The sequence below is a fragment of the Chlorocebus sabaeus genome, chromosome 18 (genome assembly GCF_047675955.1).
Source record: "Chlorocebus sabaeus isolate Y175 chromosome 18, mChlSab1.0.hap1, whole genome shotgun sequence".
In the NCBI taxonomy this organism is placed as follows: Eukaryota; Metazoa; Chordata; class Mammalia; order Primates; family Cercopithecidae; genus Chlorocebus; species Chlorocebus sabaeus.
In genome coordinates this window covers 32,734,401-32,752,483 of record NC_132921.1, presented here as the reverse complement: position 1 = coordinate 32,752,483, position 18,083 = coordinate 32,734,401, and the positions used below count along the sequence as shown (strand labels likewise).

At 44.1% G+C, this 18,083-nt stretch overlaps 1 protein-coding gene across 2 annotated transcripts in view; it reads right to left on the bottom strand.

Moving 5' to 3' along the window:
• Nucleotides 1-12,979: 12,979 nt before the first annotated feature.
• CFAP53 (cilia and flagella associated protein 53) overlaps nucleotides 12,980-18,083 on the bottom strand; it is a 42,846-nt gene continuing 37,742 nt past the window's right edge. The window contains exon 9 of one of the 2 annotated variants that reach the window (XM_007974047.3): nucleotides 12,980-16,508. The gene's annotated coding sequence lies outside the window, so the exon portion shown is untranslated. The remainder of the gene's footprint in view (nucleotides 16,509-18,083) is intronic. The other variant, XM_007974048.3, reaches the window with a different exon arrangement.

Here is an 18,083-nt window from a genome sequence, read left to right as displayed (position 1 = left end):
CTCTCCATTTCTCTTTCATTGTATCACTTCACATTCTAAAATAATCTTATTTCTACCTCGTAATTTCCTGTCTACCCCTTCCACTCAGCTCAAACATAGGCTCCCTGAAGCAGAGAGCTTGTCTGTCTTGCTCACTGCTAAACTCTCAGATGCTAGAAGAGTGTCGCTCACATGGTTGATGTAAAATGTCAGTTGCACTGACTCCATGGAGGTGAAACCTTGTATGGTACAGACACAAAGAGCAGCCACACAGCTGAGGTTTCTCCTGGTGTCGTTTATTGCCAAGCAGCCTCCATGGCTGGGGGATCCAAAGGCTAAAAGGACCGACAGAGATAAGTCTAGATGGAATATTTAAGCTGAAGGATTCCTCTAGCTCTTTCCAATGTTACTTATTTAACAAGTGCTATTTACAGAGTGTGCATCAAGTTGCGCTCATGTCAAAGTGCAGAAACTACCAGTTTGCATATTCAAACTTTGCGTAAATCAACTTAGCTTTGGAGCTTATGAAGAGATACATTGGCTCTGGTTCTTGTCCGTCCTGGGGAAATGATTTATTCTTTTTCAATGGTGATTTGTATTTCTAGGTATCCATTATTAAAATATGAACAATACCTAAAGGGAAAATGTGTGAACAAAGTTATCCAACATTAATATTTTCATTTTCACGCCTGTGCGTCTGAGTGTTATTTCACTTTCTTGTACTTGGCTGGTCATAACTCTCCATTATCCCCAGGCCGAGTGTTGTTCCTGGGGTGTGACTCCCACTCTTGTCCTTCTGGCCTCCTATCTCAGGGCTCCGAACACTTCCTAACTCCAGACATGCCATTGGCCAGGAATTCTCCTTCCTGTTTTCTAGACTTCCCCATGTACACGCCCTCTAAGGGTTTCCATCTCACTTCGTAAGGACTTTGCCTTGTACCCTGAGTGAGATCCAACTCATGGATCTGGAAACAGACAGCATCTCACTCAGGGTACACGGCAAAGTCTTTACAACGGCTTGGCTCCAACAGCCCCATTATCTCCTCCTTTCCAGCCCCCTTGTTATTCCTTGAATGCCTCATGGTCTGACCAGCTTCAGTGCCTCTGCCTTTCCTGGCTTCAAGGTTTTCGCCCTCTCACCTTCACAGGGGGTCTTCTCAGTGAGGGCTTCCCTGCTTGCCTCACTTACATTGCATGGCCCCTTGGCACTCCAGATCCCCTGTCCCCTTTCTTTTCCTCTATGCCATGATCACTGTCTAGCATATTATGTATTTATTTGGTTATTTTTTTCCCCAATCCCCTTGCTAAAATATAAGCCGTTTTATTCTCTAACTTGCAGGGACTTCTTCAACTCCAGCCTGATTCTTTCCAGCACGCAGGGTGGTTTGGATGACGTCTTGGTTTGCTAGGACTGCCATAGCAAAGAACCACAAACTGAGTGGCTTAAAATCACAGAAATTTGTTCTCTCACAGTTCTGGAAGCTGGAAGTCCAAAATCAAGGTGTCAGCTGGGCCAGCCTCTTGAAATATGCAGGGAAGAATCTGTCTTTGCCTCTTCCAGCTTCTGGGGGTCTGCCCACTATGTTTGGACTTCCTGGGCTTCTTGGGTGTGACCACCACCCTTGTCCTTGTGGCCTCCTGTCTAGATGCAGCACTTCAGTCTCTTCCTCTGTCACAGATGGCGTTCACCTCGTGCATCTGTGTCTCTCTGTCCCCGCTTTGTATAAGGACACCACTCATACTGGAGTAAGGGCTCACTCTAATCCAGAATGATTTTGTTTGTTTGTTTGTTTTTTGAGACAGAGTCTTGCTCTTGCTGCCCAGGCTAAAGTGCAATGGCATGATATCAGCTCACCGCAACCTCTGCCTCCCAGGTGCAAGGGATTCTCCTGCCTCAGCCTCCCGACTAGCTAGGATTACAGGCATGTGCCACCATGCCCGGCTAATTTTGTATTTTTAGTAGAGATGGGGTTTCTCCATGTTGGTCAGGCTGGTCTCAAACTCCCAACCTCAGGTGATCCGCCCTCCTCGTCCTCCCAAAGGGCTGGGAGCCACCGTGTCCAGCCCCGGAATGATTTCATCTTAACATTTATATCTGTAATGACCCTATTTCCAAATAAGGTCACATTCCAAAGTACTAGGGGTTAGGACTTCAACATGTCTTTATGGAGAGACACAATTCAGCCCACAGCAGGTGACGTCTGAGGGTGGTTTTGTCCAATGGCAGTTCTGTTCCACCAAGACAAAGATACAGGGCTGGAGTTGTTGTTTCTCTTTGTTTTTTGTTTTTGTTTTGTTTTCTTTTGTTTTTAAATAGAGATAGGGTTTCCTATGTTGCTTAAGCTGGTCCTGAACTCCTGGCCTCAAATGATCCTCCCACCTCAGCTTCCCAAAGTTCTGGGATTACAGGTGTGAGTCACCGTGCCTGGCCAGCTGCCATAGTTGTAAGACACAAAGTCTTCCTTCCTTTCTTCACCCATGTATTCAACGAACACTTCTAAAGCCAGGTATTTGCTAAGCACTGAAGACCAAAAAAAAAAAAAAAAAAAAAGTGATAGGCAGGGCCTCTACCCCGGGGAGCTCCCAGGCTAGTGAGAAAAAGCAAATAACGTCACTATGTGATTAGTCCCAAGAGAGCCCACACAGAGGGAGGTGGTGCCTCCCCTCCAGAGCCATCTGTAAGCACCAACCTGCTGGTGCCTCCAGTAATCTTTGCATGCCCATCCTTGGCAGCCTGGGAGTATGGGGAGGCATATCATTTAGGATTACATTTTTATGCTCTAGCTAAAAGTTTATGGTCTCCTTCTATTTCAACATGTGTTACTCCATAAATTAGGCTGAAAAATCCTCACACATCTAAGTTGTCATCAGACTCAAGCATTTTGCTACTCCTGCTCAAGCTGATCTTAAAGCTTATTCCACAAGTGGTTGCAGAAGTAACTGTCCAGCTCCTGGCTCGCCACTCCTCAAACCCTGGGAACCGCTCACAGCAAGCCAGGCCCCAGGAGCTGCACAGTTTTAAGCGCGAAGTCAGTAAGTGGTCTGTCCCACCCAGTCTCAATGCTCCTCTCCCCTTGAACTTTACTTCCAGTAGTTGGGATCCTGTGTTATTCCTTACAACAAGCCTCTGTCGGTCTGGTCATATAATTCAATCCTTCTCTTGTCTCTAGTGCCCTCATCTTTATTCAATTCCCTATGTTATTTCCAGGTTTCCTGGAGACCAGATTCACCTTACTCATCACAGTCTTTCCTCCATCTCTGATCTTATCTGTAAGCCCAGGTTTTATGACTTGGTCCCAATGTTTGCAGCAGATTCTCCTTGATGCCTGGACCTGCCTGTATCTTGCTTCCAGATTCCTGCTGCTGTGATTTGCTCACCTGTCAGGATTCCCGTTAGGCATTGTTGGGACCTTTCCAGACTTCCTGCTTTCCCCAGGGGGGATCTGCTTGACTTTAGCATCAGGGATTCTTTTCTTTTTATTTTTTATTTTTATTTATTTATTATTATTATACTTTAAGTTCTAGGGTACATGTGCATAATGTGCAGGTTTGTTACATATGTATACTTGTGCCATGTTGGTGTGCTGCACCCATCAACTCGTCAGCACCCATCATTAGGGATTCTTAATCAATGTCCCAAGGCACACTAAAGCAGCACTGTGAACTGTCACTCTTACGCCACCAAATGTGATTATGTAAATCACATCCCTCAAATGGAACACTTATTTTTGTTACCACTGAAGATACAGTTTTATGAACATGATGCCACTTGCTTCATCTGGGAGGTAAGAAATGGGATAAAATGTTTGCTAGAACATTCCAGGCTGGGCGTGTGGACAGTGCACTCAAGTATTCTACCCACATCCTGGTGATCAAGCGAGCCTCATGCTACCCTGGGTGGTTTTATAGATACTTGGAAGCATTGTGAGGCCACAGGAATGGCCGAATTGTAATCCTGCTGACTAGTCTAGTGATGTTTTATGCCTTTTAATCCCTGCATATGTGTCAACAAATATTCTGATATTTAAAGTGTGACTTGAGACTGGGTGTGGTGGTTTACTCCAGTAATCCCAGCACTTCGTGAGGTCAAGGCACAAGGATCACTTGAGCCTAGGAGTTCAAGATCAGGCTGGGCAAATGTAGTGAGATCCCATATCTACAGAAAATGAAAAAATTAGCTGGGCATGGTGGCACACACCTATAGTCCCAGCTACTCAGGAGGCTGAGGTAGGAGAATCGACTGAGCCCAGGAAGTCAAGGCTGCAGTGAGCTGTGATCGTGCCACCGCACTCCAGCCTGGGTGACAGAGTGAGACCCTGTCTCAAAAAAATTACATTAAATTAAAATAAAGTGTGACTTGAAACCTAGACCAAAGAGTTCAAGAAACATGACAGGGTCAAGTTTGTCCTCCCGTAACTCAGCCCTGGAACCATCAATCAGCCAGCCCCTTCTCTCTGAAGTTAATCAGTAGCATGGACTGGGATAGTGCTGGGTACATGGAAACCACTATCGGAAATCGAAATGCAAGTTCCCTTGACCAGAAATTCCACTTTAGGAATTCACTTTCCTGATATACTCATAAATGTATACATATGGACTTTCATGTATATGTATTCACTTTCCTGATATACACAGAAATGAGTCAACTGTGTGGATTTATTCCCAGCAACATAGTCGGAAACAACAAAAGCTTGGAAACCACCTATATGTCCATCTCCAGGAGTCCTCTGGTGGCACAAAACCCTAAGGAGATTTGTCCACGGAGGTATTGGCCCACATCTGGGTCATGGCCGCATCGGAGATTAGTTTGCCAGAACATTTCTGGTGAGGATAGGGCATTTGCACACAGGACAGAGAACGGCTAGCTTGAGGTCAGAAAAGAAAGAACTAGTTGGAGGTTGAGGGAGGTGGTAACTAAAAGTCTCTGTGGGAGAAAAAGGGCATGAAAGGTGTATGTCCAGGAGTGGAACCCTGTCCACTGGGCAGCCAGGAGCAGCTTTCGGTGCTGGGCTGGGAAGAGAGCAAATGGCATAAGAGGGGAGGGTGTCTGAAGGTGGACACAGGAACTGACAGCGAGAAAACTTGATTTTTATCTCCCCATTGTAACTTGGGTGGCTGGGAGACGACTCTTGCAGGAAAAAGAATTTCTCTGCTAAGTGATAGAAGAGGCCACCTCTTCCTGACAGCGGAGACACCTGTATTTACCCTTGATCTTGGCCAAAAGGCCAAGAAGCAATTGGAAATGTCTGTATTTAGCACACATTGTTGGGAAAGCGCATTCAATCTGAGCGATTTCATCCGTTGCATTTTTGCTGCACATAAATTTCTCTAGTTCTTGGCCCCAGCCTTGGAATTTGACTAGTAGCATTTACCATTAAATGATTTTTTTTTAATTGTCCTAAATCCTTGCCTGGATCCATTTTTCCCTCCACGGTTTTCCACAAATCACTCTTAAGATGCCTCCAGCACTTCTCATCTGACTCTGCAGTTGGTCCTTTAAGAAAACAGCTAGTGTGGCCACAGCTAGCTCCTGAGAGAGAGGCCTTGAAAGCCAGGTCCTGCAGGGACAGAGCAAAGTAGCTCAGTTTCCAATGCAGGGAGAGGTATATGTCCACATGCATATTAGGGCATGATTAGTAGCATGCTAAGTTCACACACATACACACAGACACAGACCCCTGAGGCTGGTCCACAGCAGACCGACCACTCTGCAAGAAAACAATGGTACCTCTCTCCCCATCTTGCTTACACTGTAGCTGTAAATGTAGAGTTGGAGAATTGAATTCATTCTCCACTCCCAGACTTTTTCTTCTCCACCTCCTCTTCTTCCATATGGCTCAGGAGCATTAAGCATTTGTTCAAAGCCGACCATGTGCTCAGTGTTCATTTTAAATACATGGCCACATTTTCACATGAAGATTCCCACCAAAATGGGATGTTTATTTTTTGCTTTTGCTTATTGATTGAACTACTTATTCCTTGCCAGTGATTTAAGAGACTATAAGTCATGTACTTCAAAATTCTGCAAGCCCCCAGAAAAGTTTCTAGAAGCACTGCTTCAATGTGGCACCTTAGAAAGGACATGGAATTTGGAGCCAAATACGCTGAGTTCAAATCTTGACCTTCCTACCTGTGCCATCGGAGCCAGGGACTTAGTCACTCTGGCCCTGGGTTACTACTTCCTTTGTAAATTTTGTTTAATAATCTTTTCCTGCAAGAGAATGGATACACTGTGGTATATTCACACAATGAAACACTACCCAGTACTAACAAAGAATGAACTGCTAAAACATGTAGCAACATGATGAATTGTATAGACATTATGTTGAGTGAAAGAAACCAGGTGCAGAAGACTGCATTCTGTATGATTCTATTTACATGAAGTCCAAGAGCAGGTAAGATGAATGGATGGTGTTAGAAGTCAGAAGAGTGGTTATTTCTGAGGGTACAATGACTGGAAAGGGGCGTGAGAGAACCTTCTGAGATGCTGGAAATGCTCTGTATCTTCAGCTGGTGGGGCTATACAGGAGCAAACATATGTAAAACTTCACCGAGCTGTACACTTGACACGTTTTACTGCATGCATGTTAAACATCAGTTTATAAAAGGAAAAGCATCCCTGTCTAGTGCCTATGGGCTATGGTGAGAACCAAGTAAAACTAGATAGGCTTGCAAAACACCAAACACATGTGCATTGTTATTGTTAAGGAATAATGATGGTATCAGAAAGATGTTAGATCCTTGAGGGGAAAAAAAAAAATTGTTCTTCCAGACCAGAATGAACTTAACTAGGAATAGAAACTGAGCACTTCTGGGAAATTACACAATTTCACTGGAAGGATATGATATGTATTATGGGCTGTAATGTTTCAGTTGTTGAGATAGCACTTAGCATTTGTGGAGTGCCAACCCTGTGCTGTATCATCTCATTTAATTTTGCAACAGTCAAGGTGGGGTTGACCCTGCTGCTCTGGATAATACGGCCTCTCGACTGGACTTGGACACTGCTAAGGCTCTGCCGGCACCCTGCTGCCTGTTACTCATGGTGTGACATCTTCTTCCTTAAGCTACGAGTACAAATGACTACCTCTAATAGTTTAAACAATACAGTTAAGACCGTGCCCTTAGTGAGAAAGGAGGTGCAATAAGTTGGTTATGAATCATGCCCAACATAGGGTCTGCAGTTACTGAAATTCTGTAGGCAATTAATTTCTCTTGAAGTCTGGTGAGATATAGAATACTCCCTTTTTCTCATTTGTGAATGGGTCTTTCTGGTCTGTCTGAGAATGAATGCTCTGATCTCCTGCCCCCAAGATAGATTTCTTCAACTGAGTCAAGTTCATTTCTCACTGTGACCTGCCCCAATGCTCAACTCCAAATGGCTTCTTCCTTCTCTAGGCCATCGACAGTCCACCCAACCTGTAAGTCCAGCTCCAGTGAACCTTCTTCCTGGAAGACTTCCAGAACTGATGGTCCTAGCCATCATAAACCTCTCCCTTTTCCAAAACACCCAAGCAGCAGTGGGGTGACTCTAAAGTGTGACTTGCATAGTACACCGAAAGCAAAGTCACCAAAATCTCCTCCTCCAAGCCACTCAAAATAAACATAAAATCTAAACAAAACAGCATTCCGCTATTCAAATGCAGCCTCAAGAAACGTTCCCTAACACTGTCTTCCAGCCAGATGCCCTTTTAAACCCAGGCTACATAGAAATTCTGAAGTCTTCTTAGCACAAGTAAATCTGTTGCATGCACTTACTGTATTTCACACTGTATCTCGTTAGATATTGCCTTGCACTATTCTTAATTATTTCTTGTCCTAGGTTTTGATCTTCAGTGAGACTATAAATTCCACCAAGGCAGAAGTTATGTCATTTTTACTCTGTATGCCCCGTAGGGTTTAGCAGGGGGTTCACGCAGCTGAGATTGCACTAGTTACCAAAAAGTTTTGAGATGCTCTGCTAAAAATATGCTATATACATTCAGCAAATGAATTTTATTCATATTATTTGTGGTAGCACTGCTGATAATAATAATAAATAATTTTTAGTGTCCTTATAATTGTATTTGTTATTGATTTCTCCAGCTGTTAAGTGCAATTTATAAAAAGCTGATTGGACTTTAAACTGCAATGATGCATTTTCCAAGGTAGTTTTGTACTTTTTCATTACATCTTTAAAAACTGTACTCAGCACATTTTGTAGGCTGATGAAATAAACTGCTCAAAAAAAAAAAAAAAAGTAAAAGAAAAAGAAAAACCCCACTGGCATCTGTAGCATTCACATTAAAAAACAGGTTTATTTCCAATCACCTCCCCAGTTTAGAATAAAGCTATTTCCCATTCTGTTCGAATTGCAATTGCAATCTATTTACACACTGGGTAATTAGTGTTTTTCATGGTCTTCCTTGAGTGGACAACTGCGAGGTTAGTATTAACCCCCTCTATAGCACAGGTTCACAGTTCTTTATCCAAAATCCTTAGGGCCAGATGGGTTTTGGAATTTTGATTTATTTTTTTAATTCTGGAAAGGTGGCATGATGCCTAAACTATAGATTTTATAACACTTCCTGCCAGAACTGGGGCAGTGCCTGGTAATCAAAATCATTCATAGCGCTATAGTAAAATCTAGTGAGATAATTTTAAGTAGCTTTACTGCTGTCAGGTCAAGCTTTTCTGCTAAATGAGGGTTGGCATCACACCGTCTGGTTTCGGAGCTTTTGGTATTTTGCAGTTTTGGGTAAGGGCTGGCCAACCCTGGCTATCTCCTCTGGTGTACATGGATCAGGATTGGCTTCGGGATTTGTCAGAGATTTCAGATCCAGTGCCCCAGCAGCATCACATCTTTCATTCACCTGGGTATTACAATTCAATGTAGTCAACCTTTGTTGAGGGGTTTCTGTGTGCTTGGCACTGTTCTAGATGCTGCGAGAGATTTAAAGGAGAATGAGATAGGTCTCTGTATTAGTCAGTTTGAGTTGCCATAACAAAGTTCCATAGTCTAGGTGGCTTAACATTTATTTTTCTTATAGTTCTGGAAGCTGGAAGATCAAGGTGTCCACAGAGCTGGTTTCTGGGGAGGCCTGCCTGCAGTCTTCTCACTGTGTGTGCAAGAAGAGAGCTCTGCTATCTCCTCTTTTTATAAGGACACCAGCCCTTTGGAGCCCATTAAACCTTCATAACCTCCCTGAAGTCTCCATCTGCAAATACAGTCACATGGAGGGCAGGGCTTCAGCAAATGAATTTTGGGAAGATACAGCTTAGTCCCTAGTGAGAGGTGACAACATGCTAGCAGCCCTCACTCTCGGCGCCTCCTCGGGCTCAGCATCCACTCTGGCAGTGCTTGAGGAGCCCTTCAGCCCACCAGGGCACTGTGGGAGCCCCTCTCTGGGCTGGCAGAGGCCAGAGCTGGCTCCCTCTGCTTGCGGGGAGGTGTGGAGAGAGAGGTGCAGGTGAGAACCCGGGCTAGACTCAGCACTGGCGGGCCAGCACGAGTCCTGGGTGGGCCTGGATTCCGCCGCCCTGCACTCAGAGCAGCCCGCTGGCACCACAGACCCAGGGCAGTGAGTGGCTTAGCACCCAGGCCAGCAGCTGCAGAGGGTGCGCCAGGTCCTCAGCTGGCGCTCAGGCCTCAGCTGCCGGACCTCAGCTGCCTCCCCACAGGGAGGGCTTGGGACCTGCAGCCCACCATGCTCGAGCCTCCCCCTGCCATGGGCTCCTGCATGGCCCAAGCCTCCCTGACGAGCGCCACCCCCTGCGGGGCTGCGACGGGTCCCATCTACCGCCCAAGGGCTGACCAGTGCAGGCGCAGCCCCGGACTGGCGGTCAGCTCTGCCCCCACGCAGCCCTGGAGCAGGATCCACTAGGTGAAGCCAGCTTGGTTCCTGAGTCTAGTGGGGACTTGGAGAAACTTTATATCTAGCTAAGGGATTGTAAATACACCAATCAGTACTCTGTGTCTAGCTCAAGGTTTGTAAATGCAGCAATCAGTACTCTGTAACTAGCTAACCTAGTGGGGACTTGGAGAACTTTTCTGTCTAGCACTCTGTGTCTAGCTAAAGGATTGTAAACGCACCAATCAGCACTCTGTGTCTAGCTCAGGGATTGTAAACGCACCAATCAGCACTCTGTCAAAATGGACCAATCAGCTCTCTGTAAAACAGACCAATCAGCTCTCTGTAAAGTGGACCAATCAGCTCTCTGTAAAATGGACCAATCAGCCGGATGTGGGTAGGAATAAAAGCAGCTGAGCCAGCCAAGCCCGTTTCCACAGTGTGGAAGCTTTGTTTGTTGGTTCTTTACAAGAAATCTTACTGGTGCTCGCTCTTTGAGTCCAGACAGCCGGTATGAGGTGTAACACTCACCGCAAAGGTCTGCAGCTTCACTCCTGAAGCCAGCGAGACCACGAACCCGCTGGGAAGAACAAATAATTCCAGATGCACCGCTTTGAAGAGCTGTAACACTCAACGTAAAGGTCTGCAGCTTAATTTCTGAAGTCAGGGAGACCATGAACCCACCAGAGAAAAGAAACTGCAGACACATCTAAACATCTGAAGGGACAGACTCTGGACACACCATGTTTAAGAACTGTAACACTCACCACGAGGGCCCGCAGCTTCATTCTTGAAGTCAGCAAGACCAAGAACCCAGCAATTCTAGACACACTAGCACCCTTTTCCTCCCACAGCTCATGGTCTAGTAGTGGGTGCAGGTCAGATCCCAGGTGACCTGATAGAAAAGAGAAACCACTGAAGAGAGCAGGGTGGCAGGCAGCCTTTAGAATGTCTGGTTAGCCTGAGTAGGTGGCATTGAGTTGGGCTTTCAAGAGAGGAAAAGCTAGAATCCACCACGTGGCTGCAAGAGAGAGCACTCTCAGTGAAGGCTTAGCTGCGGGGAAATGGTGGGGCTGTCTATTGGGGACCAGTGACTGTTAGTTCAGCAGAGGTGGATACGGGCTGCTCAGAGTATTATTAAAATAGCTAAAAGTGACCCCTGTGCATTGGCACTGAGGTTGTTTATTTCTTTACTGCAGTCTGAGACCCATTAGCTCAAAAATCCGCTGACACCATATGCAAATGTTGATACAGTCGATTTTAAATACAGCCCGAACAAGCAAATGTTTAGCCATTTAGAGCCTGCCTGCTTTGCATACCCGGTGCAACTTCACTGCACAGCTGTCCCCTGTTGATACGCTAGGTCGTGGCAGTAGTGAGGTCACGAACTGTGTGGCCCTGGGAGCTCTGAACCCCAAGATGCCCCACTGGGCTGCCTGGTGATCCATCCCCCTGTCCCCAGGAGCGCCTCTCTCCTCCTCCCTTTCTGGATGCTGGCCCCCTCATCTCCATAAGCCTCTGGGGCTTGTGTGGGGTTGAAGAGCGAGACATTTTGCCCCTTCCTGTCTTCTGGTCATTAAGTTAAAGATCACTCCTTTGTGTAGTCCTAGCTACTCAGGAGGCTGAGGCAGGAGAATGGCGTGAACCCGGGAGGCAGAGCTTGCAGTGAGCTGAGATCCCGCCACTGCACTCCAGCCTGGGTGACAGAGCGAGACTCCATCTCAAAAAAAAAAAAAAAAAAAAAAAATCACTCCTTTGATGGTAGGTTTCCCTCTGCCTCTCTGCCAGGCTTAGAGGGATTTGAGGTTGATCAAGGAGAAAGATATGACCACAAGGTGGCAACAGCAAACACAGGTGCTTAATAGAGCTTTGGACAGGGTGGCTTAGGAGGGAGTACCTCACAGCCTCTATAGGCCTCACCACCTGGTGTGGGGGGTCAGTGCCCTTAGAGACAACCCTTTACCAAAGCAGGCAAGAGTGGGGAGATCAGTGCTCCAGCCTCCAGCCTTGTGCACTTCAAACCTGAGAGGCTTTCTAGACAGTTCCTCAGCAGATCCCCAGGTGCAGTGAGACCCAGTTAACTGCAGTGATAACCGCTCTGTAGCACATTCTTGTCATGGTTCCTTCCCCCCAGCCTCCCTTCCTCTGCTTCCTGGATCACCAACCACATAATCTAACTGCTCCCAAGTCCTCATCTCAGGCTCTGCTTTCGGGAGAACCAAACCCAAGATGAGTTCACATCTATAAAGGGAAAGATTTGAACTAGACACCCTCTCAGGTCCCTTTCAGCTCAGGTTTAGGGAAGAAAAATGAATCCCAGAAAGCCCAACCTGAAGTCACACATACAGGGCAAGAACTTAGCCTGAAACTCTCTCGCTATATCTGTTTCCCCAGAACTATATCTACAAAGTCATTTCAAATAAAAGTCTCACATAGCAGTGCTTGGAAGCACTAAGCTAATAACCCCCAGCCTGTATCCAAAACACATGTCTTAGCATTTTATAGGAAAAAAAACTGACATTTGGAGGCAGTTTAGGCTCTCAGAGCCCTTGTCCGGCTGACAGCTTCACAAGAGGCATAAATGGAATCGCATCTTTTTATTGTTCCCTGCACTAACTGCAATAAAATATGCTTTTCCAGTTATCTCAGGGGTCTTTCTAGAGAAGAAGATATTCTTTTTATTAGATGAAATTTTCATCTGTATTCTGAGAGGCTGTTTGCCCTATTTATATAAGGTAATCAAAATATCAGAAGGATGGTTTATAGAAGGAAAAATATTCATCCCTGTGTGTAATTTATGAAATGTGCATGCATTGATGTATTTGATGGATCTGCACCAAATGCTATGTTAGCAAGCATAAAGGTCTGGACAGAGACCACAAAATGATGCCAATAGAGTGAAAATGCCAACAGCATTGCTAAATAGCAAGCCTTAAAGGGCATATTGATTAAGAGTACTTTGATACCAAATTAGATTTTGGTAAGAAATCATGACGGTATGTGATGGAAAAAGTTATTGAGGGACCTGCGCCCAATATTTCAACATAGATTCTTTCTATTTTCCATGTGTCGCCTGGCTGAGAAATAGAGAGAAACAGTATAAAGAGAGGAATTTTACAGCTGGGCCACCAGGGGTGACATCACAAATCAGTAGCACCATGATGCCCACCTGAGTCTCAGACCAGCAAGTTTTTATTGAGGGTTTCAAAAGGGGAGGGGGTGTAAGAACAGAGAGTAGGTACAAAGATCACATGCTTCAACGGGCAAAAAGCAGAACCACTGATAAGGGTCCAACAAAGATCACATGCTTCTGAGGGAACAGGGCAAAGAGCAAAAGCAGAACCACTGATAAGGGTCCAACAAAGATCACAAGGCAAAGGGCAAAAGCAGAACCACTGATAACGGTCCAACAAAGATCACAAGGCAAAGGGCAAAAGCAGAACCACTGATAAGGGTCTATGTTCAGTGGTACATGTATTGTCTTGATAAACATCTTAAAAAACAGAAAACAGGGTTTGAGAGCAGAGAACCGGTCTGACCACAAATTTACCAGGGCTGAGTTTTCCCAACCCTAGTAAGCCTGAGGGTTCTACAGGAGATCAGGGCTAATCTCAGTCCTTATCTCAACTACACAAGACAGACATTCCCAGAGTGGCCATTTATAGACCTCCCCCAAGGAATGCATTCTTTTCCCAGGGTATTAATATTAATATTCCTTGCTAGGAAAAGAATTTAGCGATATGTTTCCTACTTGCACGTCCATTTATAGACTCTCTGCAAGAAGAAAAATATGGCTCTTTTTGCCCGACCCCGCAGGCAGTCAGACCTTATGCTTGTCTTCCCTTGTTCCATAAAAATCACTATTATTCTGTTCTTTTTCAAGGTGCACTGGTTTCATATTGTTCAAACACACATGTTTTACAATCAATTTATACAGTTAACACAATTATCACAGTAGTCCTGAGGTGATGCACATCCTCAGCTTACAAAGATAACAGGATTAAGAGATTAAAGTAAAGACAGGCATAAGAAATTATAAAAGTATTATTTGAGAACTGATAAATGTCCATATTAAGATGAAATCTTCACAGTTTATGTTCCTCTGCCATGGCTCCAGCCAGTCCCTCCGTTCGGGGTCCCTGACTTGCCATAACATTTCTCCCTTTCTTTTTACATAAATGTGCCATGGCAATGAAGTCTTGTTCATTCTCTCGGTTTTGAAGCAAGATTCTTTGACTGGTCCAGCACACTAAAAACAAGTTGATTAAACAGAAAAACATGATTCCAAAATTTACTACAGTGGAACCCCAACAGACTTAATCCAAGTCATCGGGTTTAGTCCAGAAAGACTTTGCCATCTGATCTAACGCCTCAGCTCTAGGCACAATGGATAAATGAGCTTGAGAGGCTTCAAAACTTTGTTTCTTTAATTTAGTTATGTCCAATAATAAATTATCTTCCCTACCCAGAAGATGTCCTTTGACCATTTCCCATGAATGATCAGTCTCATTGTAGGAATATAGGGCAATGCAGAAATCAGAAGTGTTGCAATCGCACTGCATTTGCATGCGATGTTTGAGACTCATTAGCCAATCTCCAAGCCAAATAATAGATTATCTTAAATCATTAATTTGATTAGCTAATTTTTGATCAATGCCCTGTTGATAATTCCACATTTGGGTGGAATTGGCTTGCCAATCATTAACAAAATGAGTCGTTTGAATACATTGGTGTAATGCCACTCTGGCAGTGGTGGCCAGTGCAGTGACTGTAATTAGGCCCATGATCACAGCAATTAAAGTGACAACAAATCTCTTAGATCTTTTGAGAATTCATTGTAACACGTCATTAATTAAATGTACTGAGGGGTAAGATTCCCAAGGTTGGGGTAAAGTTACCAGTATCCAGATTCCTTCTCAAGCTCAAACCAACATTATACTTTTCCTGAAGTCAAAACGGGAGTTAACACAAGTATATAAATGACAATTAATACATTGGACAGTTTGATTGATTGTCCAAATTTTGATATTTCCCACTAACAGCATGTAAGGAGGCTTAACACAACTCTGTATAGGAATAGTCAGGTTGGAGGTAAACAAAGCAGGATGTTTGAATCTAGGTTGATACTGAGGGAGAGAGGCGGTGGTGGCAATGCCCAATGTTCTCCACCATAAAGAAGCAATCTGAGGTGCCCGGGGATGCCGAAGAGGTAGAGGGGCATACCTGGGTTGAGAAGAATTATCATAATGCCAATTGGAGTCCTATAAAGGAAGAGGAAGAGGGTTCAAAGGGGGGATTTATCATGGGGTTCAGAATCACGGATGCAAGGGGTGGTAGTGGGGACAACAGACAGAAAAGTTTCCCCTTCCCATATTCGCAGTCCAGACATGGCAATAGCCAATTTCCAAAGTTCTGGGTGTTCTGGACTCAGAATGGGGAATATCATACGAGGCCTAAGTGGGGTAATGCCCTTTCCATTTTAAGGGAGAGAATGAGCTGAACCTCCTATGCAAAGTACGATGATGATCCTCGTCCTCCCAATAAGAAATAAGTAGCCTCCAGGCATTTCCTTCCGCCAGAGGAGCAACTGTTTTCTAAATAGCCCTTTGGTGCCCAGTCTATTACTAAACCATACGAGTCATTTTTTAATACTACTGCATGTGAGTTAACACAATCTTCCCAAATTAAAGTTTTAGCTGGGCCCTCAATATTTTTAGGACATGGTTTCCCTACAGGTTTATATTGAAAGTATGGGGTATCTCCTATTACTCCCCGTTTCATTTGTCTTAAAGGAGAAAGGGAGAGGCCAGAGACCAAATGTCCCCATTCCCCTGTGGCTGATCTCTTCAGAAGGTAAGCAGCCCAGACTTGAGTTTCTAGATGGATACAACCAGGTGCATGTCTGAGGCACAGAGGAGGGTATTTACAACCCATAGTAACATTAAACGCAGTGCCTTCTTCTCCTGGTTGAGTGGGGCAATGGTCATCTGTAGCTCCAGGCTACACACTGTCGTTAGTACAGATCTCCACAGGAGCATCCATCCAGGTGAGATGTCAAATAAGTGGAGAAAAAGGCACATAAGCCCAATAAGAATAATAATTTACCAGGGCTTTTTCCCAACCCTAGTAAGCCTGAGGGTTCTACAGGAGATCAGGGCTAATCTCAATCTTTACCTCAACTGCACAAGACAGACATTCCCAGAGTGGCCATTTATAGACCTCCCCCAAGGAATGCATTCTTTTCCCAGGGTATTAATATTAATATTCCTTGCTAGGAAAAGAATTTAGCGATATGTTTCCTACTTGCACGTCCATTTATAGACTCTCTGCAAGAAGAAAAATATGGCTCTTTTTGCCCGACCCCGCAGGCAGTCAGACCTTATGCTTGTCTTCCCTTGTTCCATAAAAATCGCTGTTATTCTGTTCTTTTTCAAGGTGCACTCATTTCATATTGTTCAAACACACACGTTTTACAATCAATTTGTACAGTTAACACAATTATCACAGTGGTCCTGAGGTGATATACATCCTCAGCTTACAAAGATAACAGGATTAAGAGATTAAAGTAAAGACAGGCATAAGAAATTATAAAAGTATTATTTGAGAATTGATAAATGTCCATATTAAGATGAAATCTTCACAATTTATGTTCCTCTGCCGTGGCTCCAGCCAGTCCTTCCATTCGGGGTCCCTGACTTCCTGTAACAAAAAGTACCAGACCAAGAGACAGGAGATTTCTTTGGGCTTCTGTTTCTTGCAAAGTCAAAGACAAAGACCAAACAAAATTTTTTCAGAGGCAGGGTCTTGCTCTGTCACCCAGACTGGAGTGCAATGGCACCATCAGATCTCACTACAGCCTCATCCTCCTGGGCTCAAGTGATCCTCCCATCTTAGCCTCCCAAGTAGCTGAGACTTGTTTCCAGACTATATAAAGAACTCCTCCAACTCAGTAATAAGAAGACAACCCAATTAGAAAATGGAGGAAAAGATCTGAATAAATACTTCACAGAATAAGACATATGATGGGCTAAGAAGCTCATGAAAAAATGCTCAACATCACTAGTCATTAGGAAAGTGCAAATTTAAACCACAATGAGATACCTTCCACAGTCACTAGAATTGCCATTACAAGTGCTGACAAGGATGTGGCGAAAATGGAACCTTCATACATTGCAGTGGGAACGTAATATGATGCAGTCACTTGAAACAGCCTGGGCCAGGTGTGGTGGCTCATGCCTGTAATCCCAGCACTATGGGAGGCCAAGGCAGGTGGATCATGAGGTCAGGAGATCGAGACCATCCTGGCTAACACAGTGAAACCCCATCTCTACTAAAAATACAAAAAATTAGCCGGGCGTGGTGGCAGGCACCTGTAGTCCCTACTACTTGGGAGACTGAGGCAGGAGAATGTCATGAACCCAGGAGGCGGAGCTTGCAGCGAGCCCAGATTGTGCCACTGCACTCCAACCTGGACAACAGAGCGAGATTCCATCTCAAAAAAAAAAAAAAAAAGAAAAGAAACAGCCTGGTAACTTAAGTGAAAAACACCATAAGATCTAGCAATTCCATTTCTACATATCTAACCAAGAGAAATGAAAGTGTATGTTCACATAAAGACTTGTATATGAATGTTCATAGCAGCCAAAACTTAGAAATAATGCAAATGTCCCTGAACTAGTGAATGGATGTGTAAAATGTGGTATATCCATACAATAGAATACTACAGAAATCAAAAGGAATAAACTACAGATGCATCCTGTATCATGATGAACCCCAAAAACATGTTAAGTGAAAGGCTAACATGAAAGAGTACATAGAGTGATTCTATTAATATGAAATTTGAAGAAAAGACAACTGTGGAGACACAAGTTGGAAGGTGTTTGCTTGGCACAGGGTAAAGAAGTAGGGTTTTGTGTAAACATGCACAAGAAAACTTTTTGGGGGTGATGGAAGCATTCTAAAACTAAATTGTGGTGATGATTGCAAAGCTCTAAATTTACCAAGAATCACTTTATTCACTCACAATGGGTAGACTTTATGGTATGGAAATTATACCTCAATATAGCTTTTAAAATACTGTCTAAAAGAATAAATTTCTCTAGAATTTTTACATAAAACATTGGCCAAGCTACTAGAAATAAAGCACTGTTTTATTTAGAAAGTAATATCCTGCAGAAAGCTTCTCTGAATATCCCATGGAGATGATGTAATGAATCATGTGAATATGCAGAAGAAAGATGAGCATTTACCAAAAGGTGTTAATTGGTTTGATTT